Source organism: Felis catus, chromosome B1 (assembly GCF_018350175.1).
Source record: "Felis catus isolate Fca126 chromosome B1, F.catus_Fca126_mat1.0, whole genome shotgun sequence".
In the NCBI taxonomy this organism is placed as follows: domain Eukaryota; kingdom Metazoa; phylum Chordata; class Mammalia; order Carnivora; family Felidae; genus Felis; species Felis catus.
Window position 1 is genome coordinate 124,204,561 of NC_058371.1, and position 21,212 is coordinate 124,225,772.

Sequence of the window (21,212 nt, forward strand, 5' to 3'; positions counted from 1 at the left end):
TATCATTTTTGTATCTGCACTTTCCTTGAATGACTAAAGTGTGCTATTTCTGTAGTAAGTTGGTTAGAAAGACTCTGATGATGCAATTAGAATCAGGATTTCTCTTTCTAGTTACTCTAGGAATTCAATTGAAACAGTCTTCTGTGTGAATAATTCTTTTTTCTTTTAAAGGCCTTGCATCTGGGTGATGCTTAGGAACTTAGGAAAATAGAATCCAATGAGAATTGCCTGTGTAATAATATAAGCTTCATAATGTTCTGAGCTGAGAAAACCAAGAAAATTCCATTTCCTGACCTATGGACTCATGGGATGTTCTGAAGATTAATGTGTCTCTTTCAGGGCACTAAGGTACATTTAGAGCACTAAAGAAGTCATTTACTAAATGGTGCCCTTGGGACTTGAAAGAGTTAATGTACCTCTCACAAGGTGAGCAATGTGCTCTCAAATGTATGCAAGGATCAGTACCAAGCTTATAAGGAATTGTGAGAATGTTGGTTAAAAGCAGCTGGTAGTCCATAACTCTATTATTTATTACTATAATCTTTAGTCAATATATTTGCTGGTATTCAGTGAGTACCTTAGGAACAACAGGCAGATGGGAATCTTCTTAGTTTTAAAACTGAAAATATGAGGTGCTATAAACATTGGCCCAGAAAAAATATTGTAAATATATAGATATTATCCAAATGGCTTGGACTTCAAAGGTGAGACAAATTATGGAAAACTAGACCTTCATTCAAAAGTGATTTTTTTTTCTCAAATTAAAATCAGAATGGTATTGAATCTTTTGCCAATTTTCTTCTGGGGAAAAAAATGTATTACTTAAAGGTAATTCTGAGACATTTCACAATATGTAATGTTAAGTGATAGTAAAGACATAAAGCTGAATGTGGAATATAATCACATTTTTATTAAATATGTAACACATATGAGCCTAAAGAAATATGGCAAAATATTCAAATCTTTTACTCTTGGTGATGGGATTACAAGTTATAGCTTTATTTTAATTTTTTCTGTTTTCCCTAACTGTCTGTAATGAACATGCCTTATAAAGACTTTTCTTGAGACTATTAAATGTTAAGAAAATGTGAAAACAGGTTAGTGGCAACATTAACATGTTAAATAGTGTTGCTATTTTGCTTTCTTTTCACCCTGAAGAAAGAATTTGAGGATTACTCTATGCATGGTCCTTGCCAAAAGGGAATGCTATGCTCTTCTTAGTGACTCTTATAATGAAATTAATTACTTTTCATGGCCTGATCCATGTTTCTCGGTTAGGAAATTGGACATTAATAAGAGAGGAAACTATGTACCTTGATTGATGATAGACCTCAGGATTCTTCCCCCACTTTTCTTCCCAACCTTCTTACTCTTACTGGATGATCAAATCTATATTCATGGTTTCAAATGCCAATTTACATGCTAAAAACTCTCAAATATCTATCTTTAGAACAGAGCTCTCTAGTTTTTCTTGTTCTAGTATACAGACATCTGTATATATGGATATACTTATGACTCAATACAAGATGAAAACAATTTCAACTAAACTCAGGAGCTTCTCTAAATCCTCTTTTCTTTTTGTTTCTTTAGAGAGTGACATTGCTGTCCTACAATTTCCCAAAGCAGAAATACTGAAGCCATGCTTGACTCATTCCATAAATGTTACTGGATCACTCATTCTAAAAATATTACTTCCCATGTATTTCTTGTATTTTTTATTTCTTTTGAACTCGCTCTTACAACACTGATCAAAGTTCTCAATCTATCCCACATGAGGTCATGCAATAACCTCTGAAATCATCTCCCATCATTTGGTCTGTTTCCATATCTGTCATCCACATTAAAGTTGGAGTCACATGCAGTCATATTCAAGCCCATATTTATTTCTGATTCCAAAGCCTGAGATCTTTACATTACAATTTTTGTTCCCTATGATAAGGAATTCAGGGGAAGCTTTAAGCTTCTGTTTAGAAAAAGATAAAAATCACTATCTTCTTGTTAAAGATGGTGGGTTGAATTCAGGCATTAGCTTTCATTCCTTCCCCAAAACCCACAAAAATAATGTAATAGATATTTATCTTTTGGACATAAACTTAAAAGTCCAAAAAAATTCAAATATATATATATCTGGAAGTTGGAAAATAATAGCTGATTAAATAGAACCGAGAATATAGAATCCCATGGCAGCAAAATTTGACAAGCAAAAATACACACAGAATCCCCCAAATGATTAGGATAATCAGCACCAGGTACTTCTGGAAGTAAGGGTAAAGATGGAACCATAATCTAGAGAATTTTGGGAAAGTCTACTTGGGAAAGAGTTAAATGATCTTTTCGTTCGTTCTGTACGTATCCCCCCACCCCCGCCCCGCCCATGCAGGAATTGTCCCTCAGGAAATGCTAGATGTTTGTATTAGTTTTCCCAACAACAAAGGATGTATTTCTTGATGTGGGTCCTCAATGAAAAGCAATATATTTGACTCTTAAAGAAACAATAAATTTAGAAATGCAAAAATAAATTATTTCCCCTTATCATGAACAATATTCAAAAACAGTAGAAATAACTAACCATAATATAATGTGACAAATTCTGTTATATATTTAGTAATTAAACACAATCAATCTGTATGTTAGGGACCACAGGAAGAGGATTTTTGAGTTCAGTCTTAAAGGGTATCTCTCTTTGTAGAATTTTTATGAAAGGTCACTAAGCAACCAATATTTAAATTTTAACTAGACTTTTGTAAATAATATTTGCACCCATAATAAAGATCCTGGCTGGTAGATAGCAGAAACAAATAAACCATCCACAAAAAGCACTTGTGCCTTTGGTATAAAGCACATAGAAAACTCTGGAGAAGGGATATTGTAATGATTTTCTGATGCAGACATTCACTAACTTCATTCAATTCCAATGATCACAATTTAGCCCAAACAATGAAGTTGTTCTAGCCAAAGAAGATGTAAGGAGTTCCAGAAAGTGTTCTAATGGTTCAGTACAACTTCACTGCTGACAATTGGAAACAATACACATATACAATGTCTTGCCACATCGAATTCCTCAGTATATCTGGAATTATTTTACTTATTATTAATCATTTCTATTTTATGTCACTATACAGATTTTTTAATGACATTTTTATGACTTCCTCCCAGATAGACTGTAAGCTCTTCAACAGGAAAGCCAGGAATCATTTATTCTTGTGCCCTCTGCACCTACCAAAATGATTAAACATATGGTACTTTATAAATGGTGAATGACTAATTTGACACTAATTCCAATACAAATTTTATTTCATTCTTCCTTGTGACCAGAAGTCTTTCTTGTCAATCAGATGAGCAACTAAATGCCTTTATTGAGAAGTGCTGTGCTAGGGTTCCTGTTCTAAATATCCCAGATCCCCAGGGTCTCAGACTCTTGCCCGGCTCTCTTTTCTTCTCTGGGAAACTAGAAGAGAGATTTGGAATTTTAGCCTTCAAAACTGCTATTAAACTTTTACAACAACACTTAATTTTACTACTGCATCCTTCCATTTATTTCTTGTGTTTACATGAGGATGTAATTGAGGCACTGGCATTAGTTGAATCCCCATCATGTGCTAGTCACTCTTAGGAACTGTATTTGTTTGCTAGGTCTGCAGTGACAAAATACTACAAAGAGGGAGGATTAAACAACAGAAATATATTGTCTCATGGTTTTGGAGGCTAGAAGTCTAAGATCAAGGTGTTGCAGGATTGGTTCCTTCTTATGGCTAAGAGGGAAGGATCTCTCCTAGCTTGTCATGGTTTGCCAGCAATCTTTGGTATTCCTTGGCTTATAGATGTATTACCCCAATCTCTGTTTTCATTTTCTTATGACATTCTCCCTGTGCCTTCACACTGTCTTTGTGCTTTTCTCTGTGTCCAAAATTCCCTTTTTTAAAAAATGTTTTTATATTTATTTTTGAGAGAGAGAAAGAAACAGAGTGCGAGTGGGGGAGGGGCAGAGAGAGAGGGAGACACAGAATCTGAAGCAGGGTCCAGGCTCTGAGCTGTCAGTATAGAGCTCGAGGTGGGGCTTGAACTCGGGAGCCATGAAATCATGATTTGAGCTGAAGTCAGATGCTTAACCAACTGAGCCACCCAGGCGTCCCCCAATTTTCCTTTTATAAGATCAGTTACACCAAGATTAGGGCCCAACCTAATGACCTCATGTTTTCTTGATGACCTCTGTAAAGATCATATATCTCCAAATAAGGTCACATTCTATAGTGTAGGAAATACAATAGCTATGTCTTGGTTAAGGAGATTATAAGGAACACATTACACTGCTTTCTGGCCCTGCTGAAAATAGTGGACCAGTATCCAGTTAATATGTATATAGGGTTGGGTCCTGCCTGTGCTCAGGAATGTCTTAGACCATATTATCTATGGAATATCTTATCTTGTTCTCCACCCTGCTTAAGGCATCTGCTCTTTTGTAGTTTTGGGAATGCTTTGGTTTTCTCTTTCTTTCTTTCTTTCTTTCTTTCTTTCTTTCTTTCTTTCGCACGTTTTCTGTGAGTTCTTACTGGCACATAACCACTGACATATTCTGCAATGTTTCTCCTGTAATGTATGCCTAGTAAATACTGGAGCTTGGGAGACTTCTCTTAGCCTCCCTCTCACACCTGTTGACTTCTGGAGTCCTGAGTAATCCTTTCTGCCACTCTTGGCTTTGCTGGACAAAACTGAAAGCCAAATTTACAATTGGTGACCCCAATGTGATAAGCTGAAACCACAATTGGTGACCCCAATATAATAAGCTGAACCGACACTGTAGGACTTCAACATATGAATTTTGAGGTGACACAATTCAACCCATAACAAAGTGCATTGTCTGAAGAAGATTACACTGAAAGTCTCTGGTGTGGGGGCATCACAGGTACAGTTGAGATTGGGATTTTCATTCTGAAATTTTGGAATAATTTAAGTGCTATCTTATATGTCCATGACTCCTTACACATTCATCTCCACCAGATTCCAGAAACTTTATGGTTACAGATAGGATTAGGCCTTCTCATCATGAATTTGCGAGAAAATATACTAACACCACGGGTTCTCTTAAGTAAATGGCCCAAAGAATCACCCTACTCTGAAGCCACCCAGTTTACTAGCATCACTCAATATTACAAAGACTGAGGTTCCAATCAGCATTTGGTTTCCCAACTCTTAAGTGTGAACAGATAGCCAAAGGTCACTGCACTTTGGGAAATCCTTTAATATCAAAGACAGCAGATAAAATAAATAAAAAGAAACCCAAACCAAAGAAAAATTAAAAATAAAACCTTGGAAGAAAGAGAACATATAGGAGAAATAAAATTTCAAAAAGTTGTTAGTGGCAGGAGTTGATGGGAACTACAAAAGGGTACTAGGGGGCAAATTGGCCATCAGTAGAATTGTTCCGTACCACAACTATGGTGGTATATGCATTTGCAAAACCCACATAACTGCACATCACAAGCAATAAAGTTTATTGTACAAATACTTAAAAAAGTCACCAGAAGGTAATTAGAATCCATAAGAAAATATAAACTGTAACAAATGAATCTAAATGTATTACATATGAATAATATCATCATAGTAAAGGACTTGAATTGTGTCTCCTAAAAAAGATATGTTGAAGTCTTAGCCTCTAGCCTATGAATGTGACCTTATTTGAAAATGGGGTCTTTACAGAAATAATCAGGTTACAATGAGCTCATTAGGGTAAGGCCTAATCCAGCGACTAGTGTTCTCATTAAAGGGGAGAATTGGGACACACAGACACACACACACAGAGAAAACAATTTGAAGATACACTGTGAGGTGGCCATATAACCAGAATGATGCATCTACCAGTCAAGGAACACCAAAGATTGCTTGCAAATACCAAAAACTAGATGAGGCAGAAAGAATTCCCCCCTAGCACCATCACAGGGAGCACGGCACCTCAGCCACCTTGACTTCAGACTTCTAACCTCGAGAACTGTGAGAATTCTCTGTGGGAATTTTTGTTGTTTTAAGCCATCCAGTTTTTGGCACTTTGTTATGGTAGCCCTAGAGACCTAATACCATAAATTACTTTGCAAAATAGCATTTTGACTGGACTCTATAAGGCTAATAACAAAACAAAACAAAACAAAACAATAGTGCACAAATGCATTCTAATTAACAAATTTGAATATCACAGGAGTATGGGTTTGAATTTTTGAACTATTTTACATGTATAGTATGGCTGAACAAATATATGAATATATTGTAAATAATGTACAGAGATTTCTGTTTTGGACAATGATGTCACAGATATAGAAAGAAGAAAGGCTAGATGAACTTGGTGGTGTTGGATTAGAATTGGGAGCTATCAATATACATTAATGCATATATATATATAAAATACACATATATATATATAACATACATACGTATATGTGTGTATATTCACATGCAATTGGACATGAGAATATAAATGTATGTTTGTGTGTGCATGTATGTGCATGCTTTACTGTTTATACATATATATTCAAGGTCTACCCACTGAGAGGTCCTAGAAAAAATGGTAAACTTAGAGCCAAGATATAGTTTCTAAATGCTATTATTCAATAAATAAAACCAGGCCTCCTCAGAAAAGTGGGAGATTCCAAGTCTGAGAGAGGGTAACCACAAGATGAGGCTAGACCATCTTGTACTTTTTGTGCATTTCGTGTAATTTCTGAACTAAGAAAGTATTCAACAATAGATGTGCATTGAAAGGTCACCAAAACCAATATGAAAAAATGGCCAAGACCACAGCTAGAACTATTAAAGCAAGAAGTTAAATAATGATAGTACTGGATTAAACTGAAAGAAAAAAAAATATCCTTGAGTCTATGCTTACATAAATAAATAATTAATAAGAAGTAGAAGACGCAACTCTTCCTTAAAAATAACTTCAATTAACAGATGTAGAAGGCATGTGAAAAACTGAAATCAGAAGTAGACACAACAATAAGAATTATTGTGAGCAATATGCACCAATGCCAATGGATGCTAAAATGAAGGTGCAAAGGAGATGAAACAGGATATTGCAGTCTCAAGAACCTCCTCTAAAATAATTATTAATTACAAAGGTTAAAAAGGAAAACAGTACTTTTATAGTGGATAAAACACAGACATCACACTATCTAAGTGATCAAGGTAAACATCATCAGTAGTAAGACATATACCCACATCATGTATCTCTGATACAGTAAACTGAGAAGCACAAATACCTTGACAGTTTTCTTCAAAATCCACAACCTCAATCCAATCATGAGAAAACACCACACAAACCCATATTGAATGAAATATTACAAAACAATTGATCAGTATTTAAAAAAAAATTTTTAACATTGATTTATTTTTGAGAGACAGAGAGAGATAGAGCACAAGCAGGGGAGGAGCAGAGAGAGAGGGAGATTCCAAAGCAGAATCCAGGCTCCGAGCTGCCAGGACAGAGCCTGATGCAGGGCTCAAACTCATGAACCATAAGATCATGACCTGAGCTGAAGTCAGCCACTCAACCAACTGAGCTACCCAGATGCCCCATTGGTCAATAAATACTTTTTGAAAGTAAGGTCATGAAAGACAAGGATAGACTAAGTAGCTGTCACAGACTGAAAGAAACTAAGCAGACATGATGATCAGTTGCAAATCCTGGAAGAGATAAAGGCGTTAGAGAAAAAAAAAACTGGTAAAATGTGAAGTCTATAGTTTGCTTATAATATTTTATCAAGGTTAATTTTTTTTGTTTTTGCTTTGATTATTGTGCAATGTTTATGCAAGATGTTAGCATTTGAGGCGAGTAAGTGTGGGTATATGAGAACATGACTATTATTGTAAACTTTTTGTAAATTTACACGAAAAAAAAACTTAAAAAAGAAAAGGAATGCTAATGATATTCTTAGGTAAGAAAATACATTGATCCATGAAACAAGGGCATAATGCTATAAGAATAGCACTTATGGAACAACAACAACAAAAAATACCTGTTGCAAATTAAAATGATGAGAATAGAAAGACTCAGTAAATGTGTTTATAGATTAAGTTGAAGAATTCTCCTATATGATAAAAAGTTAATCAAAAAGAAAATAGTAGAGAGAGGATAAGAAAATTGGAAAAGGACTTCAAAATATCAGGCATACAAGAGGGAAGACAGAATAAGAAATTATTAACAAAATAATTTGAGTACACTTCCTAATTGAAAGACCCATAAACACCTTTATTTGTTTATATCAGTATGGTTTCATAGATATTTATTTTATTTATTGAATTATCTAATGCTAATGTTTAGATGAAAATAGATTTAAAAAGATACATTTGTGTGAAATTTCAGAACAAAGACAATAAAAGGTTTTCAGAGAGAGAAAAAAGGATCTTATTATAAAAGTCAAAGATATGAGAACTTTTTATTCTTAGTGAACTATTTTTTAGCAGCATTGAAAGATAATATTTTTTAGCATAAAGTATGTTTCAAATTAGAATCTAAACAAGCTAAACTATCATTCAAATGTGAAGGCAAAGTACAGATATTTTTATACAGGTAATGTCTCAAATATGTACCTCCAATGCACTTGTTTAGAAAGCCATGAGAGGATACAGATTTTCAAATCAAGGGAGTAAACCTGGAAGTGGAAGTCATGGGTGTAAGCACAAAGCAGCAGCAAACAAAAACTGAGGATGAAAAAGTGTATTCCTTTCCTACCCTCAAAAAAAGGAGGCTTTGGAATATGAAAATTCATAGAATACTGAATGCATTTAGTATATGAATAAAAGAATTGTCCAACTGGAAAAGAATAGGAGGATAAATTAGTGACAAGTATATGGAAAATCAAGCAGAAAAATAGAGGTAATCATTAACTCCGAAGAAAACAAAAGTTTTGCAGTAAAGGAAGAGTTCTTCATAGCTTACTATATGACTCAGCTGTGAATAGCAGTGGTTTATATAAAGTTGAATATTGAATAGACCAAAAATTACTCTCTATATATTGGGAAATTAGAAGCATGAATACGTGATGTAGATATAACTGTATGACAGAAAGCTAAATCCTAATTTTCCATTATGGCAGTCCAATGACAATTTCTATAATGTTAAAATATAGAAATAAAAATAAATTGTGAGTTATATAAAAATATGAAAGAAAATACCAAAAGAATAAATTCTAAAAGTCAAAATGAGCAGTCTCTAAGGTATAATAAGACAATACATTTGTAGAGTTTCATGAATCTTTAAACAATGTTTATGAATAATATTCATAAATATTAAAAAATATAAAATAGAAACAAAGAAGAAATAACTAATTGATTCCCCTCCCCCCAAAATTCCAAAGCTACTAAAATTATTTTGGTTAATAGTAAGAGAACACTTATTATGTGCTAGGTGCTATTCTAAGTGTTTCACATTTATTAACTCAATCCTCTTAAAGATTATTCCCATTTAATGAATGTGACACTATGTTCAAAGAAATTAAGCTATGTTCCCAAAGCTATATGCAATGAAATGGAAGTGACAGAGTCTGAGTCCAGTCAGTTAGTTTCTGGAGCATTGTTTTTATTTGTTTTGTTTTGTTTTACTGTTTGTTTATTTATTTATTTATTTATTTATTTATTTATTTATTTATTTATTTTTTTGAGAGACAGAGCATGAATGGGGAAGGAGCAGAGAGAGAGGGAGACACAGAATCTGAAGCAGGCTCCAGGCCGAGATGTCAGCACAGAGCCCTATGCGGGGCTCCAGCTCATGAACCTCAATGTCATGACCTGAGAGTGGAAGTCAGAGCTTAACTGATGGAGCCACCCAGGTGCCTCTCTGGAGCATGCGTTTTTAACAGCAATGCCCCAAGATCTCACACATGATAAAAAACTTATGAAGGGAATATGCAATCATGTGGACAGATCCCTGGAGGTGATGGCAGAACATCTGGGTCTACATTTTGACTGTGCCACTTACCAACTATGAAGCTTTTGACAAGTCAGTTAATTTCTGTAGATTTTAGCTTTCTCATCTGTACTTAGAATAACTTCTGAGTGCTAATGTCAACATGTAATAAGGTGATGTAGAGTCAAGAATAGGAAACAGCGGACATAAAGCCTACATAGGGAATTGCATATAATAGGCACTCAGTAAATACTGATTTGAATTAAACAGGCTACTGAAATGGATATGAAGGTCAATCTTATGTTAGTTCACCTATGATTCTTAATTCTACCTATAGCTTCTTCAGAATTTCTAAGGAAAAGCCACAGATACTCTAAGGATAGCTAAACCACACATATATTTTGATGATTATAAGTCTAAATTTCCTTGTACATATATTATTTTTCCAGAATCAAGCCAGGATAATTATTAGTTAAACCATCATGATATCCTTGACATTTTTTTTCAAAATGCTCTTTTTCCAAAAATAGTTTGTTATTTGAAATTAATTCATGCATCTGACTTAATTGCACTTGTTAAAATTATTCTCTTGGGTTGTTCTGCATGAATAATAAGTTCAGTCAATACTTTTACACTTCAGAGATGAAATTTTGACAACTTTAAAATAAATTTGCTTCTAAATAATCAGAATCTACAAAACTATTGTAAAAAAGCAGGTTTAAAGCATCAAGGCTAAGACATTTTCATTGTCTCTGAACATTTCCCAAGTGTCCGCAGAAACATTTGGCCTCAGGATATTAATAGTTGTTATGAGAAAAAGGTGTTCTGTGATGATAAAATATTTAGAAAATGATGAGTTAAAGTAAGATAGGTTTCTTTTCTGAGAAACTTTTCAGAGTCTCTAATGTGGTAGCTTGTGCTTGAATCTCTAATGAGAAATAAAATGTGCACTGTTTTCCAAAATTGATTCAACCATAGTATTTTTTTAATGTTCTTTTGGTCTTTCTTTGTTGTTTCTGAAGCTTCCATGAGACACAATTTTCTCTCAGAAGAAACTTCAGAAACTAAAGGTCTAACTAATAGAAGTAAGAAGGTTGATGCTGGTGCCTTACTTTGTAATTTTATGTTTTATTTTCAGTCCTTTCTTATCTACTTCCTATTCCATAAAGTGGATGTTTCTCTCCAGAAGTCAAGTGAATAAGGTATTTTCCCTAATTACTCCTCATAACTTATTTTTAGTATTTTATACCAACAGAAAGAAAAAATAAGTTCAGAAACCTAATGTGTAAATGAGTTGACATACAGTTCTACCTAAAACTCAATTAATATGAAACAGCAACTTTTACCAAGAAAAATTATTCTTACTTTTGAAATTAGAAATATAAACCAAGTTAGTATTGAATAGTGGTTTAAACTGTAGGTACTGAAGTTTGGGGTGGAATCATATCTGAGCACATAGTTCTCCAAGATTTAGTTTTGCAAGTGTTATAAAACAGAGATGCAAGTCTGGCATGTTTTCTAATTTGGGTAGAGGAAGTTTGGGGGATTTTTCCTAAGAATATTTTATTCTTAGAGAATAAAGTGAACAGTAGCCATACAATTAGTTTCTAGAAAAACAAATTTGTACAAAACTATTGTATTTCATATATTAAATAAAAAAGTTAATATGAGAAACTTGATTTAAAAATTTAGTAATGAATTTCTAACTTTACATACTTGAACTAATCACTTTCCAACTTCTGAAATATGGAGAGCAAGGAAAAATAATCAAGTTTGTGTTTTCTAGATCAACTGCCATAACAAATTATTATTATATTTAGAAACATATTTGATTCTAAACATATACAAGAAGATAATCTGGATCATTTATGGTAAGAAAAATATTTTAAATGGACTATCCAGGTAAGTGAATTAAATTATACACTATGTATAAAATGGGCACTAAATCTGCTCAAACATCTATCAACTCCAGAGACATCCTAAAAAGAATCACTAGGTTAAGAGTCACCCCACATGTCTAGCCTAGTCTCTGTTCCTTCTTAGATCCCTTTCTGCAGTATCAAAGGTTGACATCAGTTATTGAGAGCAATGTTTTCCTTTTATCTTAGTGATACTATAACCTACTCCACAGACCCTCTACTTTTTTCTCTCTGGGTGAAGTAGAAATAAGCTTGACCATCAAAGTTTGCAGACAAGTCTGTTTTTCTCATGCCAAGAGTAGCCACAGATGTATCCTTTTCTATGGTGAAGCTAGAACAGAAATCCCTTGGGAAAGGTGCTAGGTTTCAAGAACCTGCTAGATATATTGGTTGTTGGGCCACTGTGATACATGTAGCAACAACAATATTTATATTTCACATTTTCTTCATAAAAATTCCCTTTGTGGAAAAAAAGAGGAACATCTTATAATTTCTATTTTAATTCTTTCCAATATATATTATTAATGGAAATGAAAATTTTAATGACTCTCTGATTTTATTTAACCTCATGCATATAAGCATCTTGACAATTTTCCTCTATGAAGAAAATGTATCCGTCAACAAGTACTATGCATGCATCTTATTTCTTCACAATTAAAGTTTAACTAAAAGCAAAAGATACTAATGCATGGCTAATTTTACAATGCAAGCAGATGTTGTTGTTAGAAGAACATCTTCCATTGTTAGCCTCTGGCTCCAGTGACTGCCATCCAAAGAATGCAGAGGAAGAAACAATTTGGAGAGCAAGAGATGCCGTTTGCTAGGGGCACAGAACACGACAGCCAGTTGGAAGTCATTAAATTGTAAGTGCCTGTGACACATAATCTATCTTTTCAGGGTGTCTCAATTACAGATTACCTTTTATAAACATCATTTCTCATCATGAAATTACTTCAAATATTTAGGAAATTTTTAAAAAATTTTTCACATTTTTCACATTTTTTAAAATGCGATAATCTTAACTGATATAATTTAACCTAAATTTATAGTTTTATTTAAAGTCTTTGGTTGGGATTTTTTCCATGTAACTGGAAAGCAGAAAGACTGGTAGGTAGGGTCATAAATGTAAAATAATGAACACCAGTCTTGGATTTGTTTTACTTTGTATATGAGAGAACAGAAAAGTCTTGAATATATGTCTACCTGCATATATAAAAGACCAAAAATTCAGTCCTATAACTGGGTATTATTCAGGATCACTCATACTTTATTGACTTAAAAATCCTATTTAATTATGCATAAAATAAGGAAAATATCTGATTTATATATATCTGTGGTCCATTGCAAAAGATGGCCACAGCTCATTCCTATATCTATACATGTTTCCTTGCAATGTGACTAGTACTTTTCCATCAAATGGTAGAGTCTATTTCCACTCCTTTTGAATCTGAGCTCACCCTGAGATATTCTTTGGCCAACAAAATGTGGTGGAATTGATACTGTGCAACTTCTGGGTCCAGGCCTCAAGATTACTTTCAGAACCTTCTCTATCCCTTTTAGAACATCCTGTAACCCTGTAAAGAAGCTTGAGATAGGTTCCTTTAGGGCAAGAGACCACTGGAAAGAGACACCCAACCAAGAAGGCACCAGATGCCCAGTGTGTGTGTAGGGTTTTGGATGGACCATCTGGCCTGCCTTACTAGAGGCACCAGATAACTGCAGCTAAGTATATGACTCAGGTGAGACTAACAGAGTACCACCAACTTAACCCAACCCAACTGCCAATTCACAGAATCATGAACAAATAAAGAGTTGTCACTTTAAGCTACTGCATTCTGGGATGGTTTGTTTTGTAACAATAGATTACTGAGACAACAGCATTTTACCAAGGAATTAATATATAGAATCGCTTATAATTGCTTGAAGGGAAGATATTATCCTTACTACTCTTTACATAATTTATAAACTATATTTATGACACTCTACAATGCATTAAAAATATTGCATCAGCTAATATCATGTGTTGGATATCATTCTAAAATCATTTTCTGGATGGTTCTCATTACTAACTCTTTTTCTGGTTTCTTTTTCTACAAGAAAGTTTTATTCATATTGAATTTGTGCAGTTTGATTTTCTTCTGGCTAAATATATCGTCCTGAGCTCTACTTAATGGTTTTCATGTTATTTTTGCAGAATGTGTTTTAGGGTCATTTGGGAGAGTCTTGTTTTCTTTGGATGTGCTACTTACACTTGTTAGTTCAGTGTCATTGACATTCTGTCATCAACTTTATTGTTTAAAATGTGAAATCTCATTAAGTACAGGATCAAACACAGAAGAATACACCTTGGTCCTCTCTCTTCAGCAGATGCAGCTGCATTTCTGACAAGAGTTCTTGGCCACCCCTGCTCTGTCTCCATCCAGAATAGTTCTTGCGGGGCACACTGCTCAGATATGATATAAAGGTATTGTTCTATAACTATTGTGCCTTGGGTAAACACAGCCTCACATAAATATGGATATTTATACAAACACCTTACCTAATCCTTTTTAGCGGTCTTCAAATTATCTTGGATGGACCCCTTGATCTACAACATGGGTACCTTTTACTCTAATAAAAGTTCTATCTCCCAGATAGCCCTCTACTAAGCCAAATCTAAGTCTCCATGAATCACATCTCTTAGCTAGGGATGATGACTACAATCATATTCTTAAATTGATGATTTATATTGCTAGATCCTTCCCAGGACTCTTTTGTATATACAGACAAAATTTCTATTTGTTCTTTCTTTGCAGCATGACTATAGCAGCTAAATCAAATAACCACTCCCTAGGAAGAAGCTCTGTGATTTACTCTCAAGGATTATATATTAATTAGGATCCCAAAAGGAGATAGACACCCAAAGGGATAATTGAAAAGAATTTAATAAAAGATGCTTTTCAGAGCTGGGGATAAGATAAGGCTATTTCTATCCCTGGTCTGAAGTGACTGGTGGAGGGTGTGGCTTTATATAACTGGACAAGAGCTCCAGTCATAGAAAGTGAGCTACTGACAAAACAGTAGTCTTTCACAAAGAAGGAATGAGTTTTAATAAATATCCCAGATACTCCTTCCTCCAGAATTCTCACCTCCAACTGATTCCTTCGGTTTTCCAAATCCAACTAGAAGACAGAGGGAAAAGCAGCCCTGGACTGGAACATAAAGCAGAGCAGATAAGGATGGAATGGATATGGGGAAACAGGGAACAGGGCACTCAAGTGCTACTGAAGACAAAGATGTCTATTCTGTGTACCAAATATGAAGTGTTAGCAGGGAAGTTAACTTTATTGTACACACACAATAAATACACCAAAATAAAACCCTTGCTAGACTTGCTTTTCCTTAACCAGAGAAAAGTGTGGGGATAAAGCACGGGCTCTGAATGTCAGTCGGATTTGGTTTAAATCTTGAATTCATCACTTCTTAGACACATAACCTGGAGAAAAAACTTAAATTTCTGTTTCTTTGTTTCTTTACCTATAAATGGCTATATCTAGGGGTGCCTGGGTGGCTCAGTTAGTTAAGCGTCCAACTTAGGCTCAGGTCATTATCTCACGGTTCGTGGGTTTCAGCCCGGGATCAGGCTCTGTGCTGACAGCTCAGAGCCTAGAGCCTGCTTCAGATTCTGTGTCTCCCTTTCTCTCTGCCCCTTTCCCACTCATGCTCTGTCTCTCACTATCTCTCAAAAATAAATAAATGTTAAAAAAGAGAAATTGAAATGGAGATATCTATACCTACTGTATAGAATTATTATAAAGATTAAACAAAAGGATAACTGTAAAAACTTTAGAATATATTCAGGGTTTAGTAAACTATAAATCTATGAGCTTTTTTTTTTCAGTGAAAGTTATTAGAGTTGGTAATCTTAATTATTACTACTTTTTTTTCTCATTTAATGACCAGGATTTTTCCTGAGTGTATGGGTCTCTGGACTCCTGCATCTACTGATAACGTTCTTTCAAAAGCTTATTTCATTTTTAAAAATTAATAAATAATTGATAATACAGTTAACAGCAATTTAAAGACAAAATTAGTTTTAACCTATTATTAATTGAATAATATTATGATTACGATTATAATTATCTATGACTAATAAGATAGAGTATCAGGAACACTGATTGTCAGTTTATAGAAAAGCTTATGACTTGGGTCCTAGGTCAATATAGATGAGATTCTTCCACTCATGAGAATTACTCAGTGTGTTTAATTAAAACTCTTATTGCTGAGTCCATAAGCTGAGTTGATTGGAGCAATCCACATATTAGAGAATACATATATGGGAACTGGAGATGTACTAGAAACACTACCAAGAAACTGACCTAAAGCATTTATTGTACTGAAAATTTTTACATTTGAATTTTTAATAAAATGAATTCACATTAGTATGGACAGTGTTTCTATAGTCACAATTTCAATTGGCTATTGCTTTCTTTTTTTTTCTCTTTTGAAGATTTTGGGATAAAATACAGTTTTGAAAATCTTTCCTATAGGTTTCACATGCTCCATTTTATGATAAGCTCTCATGGGTGTTATTTAATAAGGAAAAATGATATAGGATACAAGCCATTAGATAAGTACTAGAACAAAAGAACTGATGGTCCAAAATGTTAACTTCAAAAGTCACTAGAGTGTTAAATGATGATTTATAAATGCAGCCAAACTTCCACCCTCTAAGAAAATCTGGGAAACATTTATCAAAACCAATAAATAGTAATTTCTTCAGGGTACTTTTCAAATGGTATTTCATCACTAGTTTTATTTTGATCTATTTTTTTAAAACTCTAATTCCTCGTGAAAACAAATCGTATAGCCTATGGTATTACTCTAGCAAAATGATTTCCATAAATAAAGCAAGATGCAATGGAAAATAACATATATAAAGATTAATGCACCAGATTTTTAGGCTTAGAGTGTCTAACTATAATTTCTAACCCTGAAGGTATTGGAAAGAAAACCTCTCTTATGGAAACAGCAACAAATTCCAAACTATCTGGGTAGCACAAGCAATTTACTCTCCTTCAACTTAAAGAATTGTTGCTTTATGGCCATTTTCCTTGAGTTTATTGATTTCATATGCAGTTTTTTTTTTACAATGCCATAATGCATCTGGGCTTCATGCACAGAGACAGAAAGGATAACTAACATTGGTGTCATCTGTCAACCCAAAGTAATCAATGGCACCTGGTCTCTACTTAGAAGTGCAAAGCATCAAGGAGCAAAGTCTCTTCAATCAAAGTGCCTCAAGGACAAGAAAGGCAAGGATGTTGCAGAAGAGAAAACAACAAAAATAAGAAAAAAATCCTAATGTTAAATGTTTGTTCGAAAGTATCATGTTTAAGTTTTACGGCATCTTTTGTCAAATGCCACTTTAGTGGCATTGTAAATGCTTAGTCATTTGTGTGTCAATGTTTGCTCTATCCACTAAGAAAAGGTGTGGGTTGCTTAATAATTTCCAAAGGTTATTAATATGTGTATTCAAGGAATATGGATCCACTTTAACAGAACATAATTAGGAAGGAAATTTGCTGCCACATCAAAGTCCTATAATACTTTATTAATATACAAAAACTTAAATAGAATCTTGTTTCACTTACATATATCTGTGTACCCATTCATTACTGTCAGCAAAAAACAAATAATGAAATACTGAGTAGAAATTTATAATACTCAGAGGCAGACCCAAGCAAAATTCTGGAGTGGATGAAACCATTCTTTCTTCTTTCTAACCTTTCAAGGCCTGTGTTTTTATTCCACAAATCCAACAACTATGCCCACTAATGAGTGGTCTCATGTAATTCCATTGTTGCCCTCTTGTTATGGACTGATTATTTGTGTCATCCAAAATTCACTTGCTGAAGTCCTTACCTCCAATGTGATGATATTAGGGGGTGGGGCCTTTGGAGGTGATCAGGTCATGAAGGTGGAGCCCTCATGAATGGGATTAGTACCCTTATAAAATAGAACCCACACAACCATTTATGAGGAAGCTGGTCCTCACCAAACTCCAAATCTGCCTGCACCTTGTACCTCCCAGTCTCTAGAGCTTTGAGAAATACTTATTGTTTAAGCCACCTGGTCTATGGTACTTTTATTATAGCCGCCCAGACAGACTAAGATACCCTTCACAAATTGAACTAGCACAGGATTTTTTACAGCATTGTAAACAGCTTGCTCTACCCCAACCTCTTCTCAAATAACTTGATTCTCCTTTAGCCACCACGAGTAGGCAGGGAACATCTTGACCACATTGCTCCAGCCTTAGACAATGGGACCACTGAGGAACTTTGCTTTAATCAGACCTAATGGACACAGAGTTACTGGTAACTCATGATTTATGTAGCCTTCTTTATCACAAAGAGCAGGTTCAGTCAGGTCCCTATCTAAGAAATTTGAAGCAATAATACAGTTACAGTGAAAGGTATATGTTTGAGTTAAAGAAAAAAAAAGGAGGGATAAGGTAGAGTAAGAACTGCAGTGGCAAATACGAGTCATTGTGCATGAGAGGTTATGAGGGAGAAAAACCTCAGAGGAAAACAGTTAAGAGAGAGATGAATGAGATACACTCATGGAAAGTGGAGCACTAAGAGAAATCCTGTGACCCCAGAGAAGTGGGAGAAGAGCTTTAATCCTTCATGTTTCCATTTGTAGTTCCTATTCACATGAGGCCTGGCTCTGATTATCGCCTTGCCCTTGAGATCCATGAACTTGCTGTATTCAGAAAATGTCATTCCATTTTTCTGAAGCTAGTTTGATTGAATCTTTGTTACTTGTTAACCAATTTATTCAATACGTTATTCACCAAATTAATATGGAAAACAATAATTCTTGCACTTGTAAAGCATTTTCTAATTCATCAAGATTTTCATAAGCATTATCTTTTTTTATCCTTATAGCAAGCATGTGAGGTAAGCAGGACAGGTATTGATATCTTCAATTAAAATGAGAAAATGGAATTTCTGCAAGCTGTAGTAATTATACAGACTCCCAAAACTTATAGGAGTAAAAATAGGACTGGAACCTTGAATTTGCTGTCAGTTTTGTCACTGAATTATATCTGAACACACACACACACACACACACACGCACGCACACACACACACACACACACACCCCAGGATTTCTAGGTCATTTCATCCCTTATTTTTAAAATACAAAATTTGATCACAATTATAAGCATAAAACATAAAACTGCTTTCTAGCTCTTCTGTCGTCTTCTCTGAAAAAAAAAAACCCTCAGATTCCTCTTAAAACCTCTGATAATATCCGCATACCATTATTCTGACCTTTACATTACTTCTCAGTTTTCTCTCTTCCTATTCTAACTTGACTTTCAGGCACATACTGTGGGACACTGCTAATGAAAGCAGCAACTTCACTGGCAATGGTTACTAAGAGTGCTGCTGTGATATGGAAACCATATCAATATAGTTGCACCCACATTGCTGATGCCCTATGGAAATGCCAATGTCCATAGTCATTCTATAGATAATCTCATGGTAGCTGAATATACCAGAGTCCCAAGAAGTAAACATCTGCCAAGGTCAAAATGCTGTGAAGATGCCAATGCCAGTGACCAATACAAACACCACTGTCTGTGCCATTTTTGGTTTCTGTTGAAGACTCTATCACAGCAAGACTTCTGGTTCTTCTTCAGCATCTTAAAGAAAGTTTCAGTGAAATGACCCATGAGGAGCACATCCCAGGCTCAAGCAAAGAACACTGTGACACAAGGGAACTCCTTCACCTCTAAAAAAAGCCTTATATCATTCAGGTGCGATTTGAGCAAATCATACGTTACTGTCATTCACTCATTCATTCATTCATTCATTCATTCAACAAATACTTATCAAGCACTTATATGTTGCTCTTGATATGTAAAGCAACAAACCAGACAGGTCCATTCCTTGAATCTGTTGCATTTAAATTCTAGAATAACAAATTCTGGTAGCTCATTACTCCTTTTGTTGGAACAGAACTGTTTGTATCCAACATCTGGATGTTCCTGGTAGCAGAAGCACTTTCTCCCTTCCTTTTCAAACACTGGAAATAAACTATGTCATAGAAACTTCTCATACAAATCATATAAGCCATAAATTCAGTGGTACATCTTTTGGGGTGGATAAAGGACTTGCAGTTATCAAGTTCTCTCCGGAGTAGACACAGTTAGGAAGATGCCTCATAGTGCATGAAGAGAGTTAGTGAATAGTCTGAGTGGAGGTCTTGACTAAGGAGTTTGCTAGAGAAGACGCAATGTGAACTGAAGCTGTGGGCTGTACAGCAGACAGCCTGGGTCAGACACATGTGGAGATCATAGATCAATATCAGGGGTCCACAGCCCAGGGGGATCACAGTCCTGGACATTCCCTACTGACAGAGACTACAATCAGTCTCTGAGATATATATCCTGGATGTTATACCAACAAACCCTTGCAGAATGCTGAAGGGCAGCAGTGCCCTTCATTTGTCACTAGTCTGGTTTTCAGCATCGACCAATCACACTTAGGTGGACACCAGTGAGGAACCTGAGAACCTGCCTTGGTTGAAGGACTTCCAGAGACCTACCTGTCACATATGGTGCCACATGTCCTTCACATCCAGACTACATCCTAGAAAGAAACAAAAAGAACTTGGAGGTAGGGGGAGAGTGGAGAATTTGTAAAGTTTTACAGTTTATCTAAAAGAGAATGAGTCAACTAAAGATACCATTTAAATTTTTGGATAAGCAACATATATTATCCTAAGCTTAGTTTTGTTTTGCTCATGTGTACTACCATACTGTGTGTGGGATCGGGGAGAGGAAATTCTGAGAAGATCAGATAATTTAATAGAAAAGAAATTATACATTTTGTACATAACTTAGTACAGTGAAAACAAATTTATAAACCTGTATATTATTTTAACTCACAAGAATGAAAATATACTTGTGAAATATGGATCACCACTTTTTATCAGGTGTTGACTTTTGCTTCAAGTACATTTAAAAATTATTGGTTCATTGGGACGCCTGGGTGGCTCAGTCGGTTAAGTGTCCGACTTCAGCTCAGGTCACGATCTCGCGGTCTGTGGGTTCGAGTCCCGCATCGGGCTCTGGGCTGATGGCTCAGAGCCTGGAGCCTGCTTCCGATTCTGTGTCTCCCTCTCTCTGCCCCTCCCCCGTTCATGCTCTGTCTCTCTCTGTCCCAAAAATAAAATTAAAAAAAAGTTAAAAAATTTTAAAAAAATTATTGGTTCATTAAAATAAAATTGGCATCTAAATCATATTATTAGCTAAACCACAAAGTAATTAAAACTTCCAACCAAACCATTTCAATGTATGCCTATTTAGGCACTGTTATCATTATCATATAGTGTCTATAAGGTAC

At 34.9% G+C, this 21,212-nt stretch overlaps 1 long non-coding RNA gene across 2 annotated transcripts; it reads left to right on the forward strand.

Moving 5' to 3' along the window:
• The first annotated feature begins 246 nt into the window (after positions 1 to 246).
• LOC109499441 lies at positions 247 to 20,905 on the forward strand. Of its 2 annotated transcripts, none has more exons than XR_006596925.1 (4): positions 247 to 426; positions 11,031 to 12,674; positions 14,176 to 14,275; positions 14,607 to 15,392. It is a non-coding gene; the product is annotated as an uncharacterized LOC109499441 (long non-coding RNA). The 2 variants fall into 2 exon arrangements; XR_002156717.3 differs by lacking the exon at positions 14,607 to 15,392 and adding an exon at positions 16,790 to 20,905 and having other exon boundaries at positions 248 to 426.
• The last annotated feature ends 307 nt before the right edge of the window (positions 20,906 to 21,212 follow it).